Source organism: Myotis brandtii, unplaced genomic scaffold (assembly GCF_000412655.1).
Source record: "Myotis brandtii unplaced genomic scaffold, ASM41265v1 scaffold315, whole genome shotgun sequence".
In the NCBI taxonomy this organism is placed as follows: Eukaryota; Metazoa; Chordata; class Mammalia; order Chiroptera; family Vespertilionidae; genus Myotis; species Myotis brandtii.
In genome coordinates, this window is record NW_005362075.1 from 1,273,474 (window position 1) to 1,275,528 (window position 2,055).

Sequence of the window (2,055 nt, forward strand, 5' to 3'; positions counted from 1 at the left end):
GCTATAGTTGTTTATCTTTGAAGACAAAGATTCTAGAGGGTGCAGTGCAGGAGGCAACAGCCACACATCTCAAGCCTGAGTCTCTAGCCTTGGCCTGGCAGGATTCTGCAGGTTCGTATGTGTCCTGTGTAGAGAAGTGGCCTCAAGGGTCTGGGAGGAGTGTGGTCTGCCTGGACTTTGCAGCCCTCTTTCCTCATTGTCCCACTGAACTGCCCCAAATGTTTGAATGAGACAACCCCAGTGTGTGATCAGACACAGGCGTAGCAAGAAAGCACATTTCACAACAGCATCAACTGTGGTAATACTTGTGGTGATGATGGTGGGCCAGGTATGCTAGTGCCTTACTGTACCCTTAAAGATAAACCTATGCAGTCGATATCAATTCTAGTCCCATGTTTTACATGAGGAAACTAAGACTTTAAATGGGCTGGATAACTTGCCTTATATTTCAGAGTGTTCCTTAGACTGGCTGCCATTTTTCTTCCTGTCTTCACTGCTCTAATGCTTTTCCCCATGGGCTGTGTGTGTGTGTGTGTGCACACCTCCCCCCACGCAAGTGCTCAAGCAGCCACACACACACTGATGAGCATGTCACATGCATGCTATGGCTCACCAATGCCCACAGGCCCCCATGCCTACCTGCTCAATAAAGGAAACCTCACTGAGAATGAGTCAGGGGAAGGAGAAGGCCATCAGGGAAGAGGGAAAAGGATATGTTTGAGAGTATTTTCCAGCTGAATGAATGTAACTATTTCAGACTCATATTGTGTTACCAGTGAAGTCAGTCGGGGTCATAGGTTAGAGTCCCAAAGCTCCTGCAAGTTCAGCGTTTTGTGCAGACAGATGTGTTCAAATTGTTCTCTAATTTTTCTCAGGCCTAGGCTGTGACTTCAGACCTTATCTGTGACCTTGGGAAACCCCTGGACATCTCTGGTCCTCAATTTCCTTATCTGCAAAGAAGCCCCCCAAACCCTAAATCTTGCTTATCTGCCTCAAAGGGCTATCATGAGGCTCAAATGAGAAAATACAGAACTTGCTTTCAAACAAATTCTGGGATGAAAGAGGGCGGAGTTGACGGGAAAGAGCTCACAGACAATGAGCTCTTGAAAAGTGAGGCTAGGAAAATTCAAGTGCTCTGTCTTATCCACCACCCTCTGTAGAAGCACCAGGGCTGGGATTGCCCAGGCAGCCTGGGAACTACTCAGTGCTATCACTTTAAAAGTAGAGCGAAGTGTTCATCAGCTGGGCTATTTTTTCAGGTGTGTTCTAATTGTACTAATTAACTCTAAGGTAGATTTTAGCACTCCAGCCTCCATTGCTACCTTCAAATGCCAAAACAAATCTTGCCATAATTACCAGCAATCCTTTTCATTACCGGCTGCCTAATTATCCTATTAATAGCACATCCTAAGAGACAGTATTTGCTTGGCAGGCAAATATTTGTTTTTAAATGAGCAAACACAAAGACAAACTGCTCTGTTTGCAGAAGGATTCCAAATGCAAAATGGTTGATGTTCATGCAAAAAATAATAATCTGAGTAAAACAAAATGCTTAATCCATGTGAAGCATTTAAGCATTCATATATAACTAGGGGCCCAGTGCACGAAATTCGTGCACAGGGGTGGGGGGAGTCCCCTCAGCCTGACATGCACCCTCTGTCACATTCTGGGACCCTGGCCGGTCCGGGGTTAGGCGCAGGCTTACAGGCTCAGGGTGGCCTGGCTCCCGAGGACACCTGTCCCGGGGACACAGGCCTTTTGACTCTGGTGCTCATGCAAGCAGCCCAAGAACCTCCACCAGCTCCCTGCCCGGTGCCTGTGTATGCAAACTAACCTGCCATCTTTGTGAGGTTAATTTGCATACTCACTCTGATTGGCTGGTGAGCGTAGCAGAGGGATGGTTAATTCACATGTTTCTCTTTTATTATCTACACTAATAAAAGAGAAACATGGTAATTGGCGTACGACCGCTACCCTTCCCATTGGCTAATCAGGGAGATATGCAAATTAACCGACAGCCAAGATGGCGGCCGGCAGCCAGGCAGCTGGAAGCGA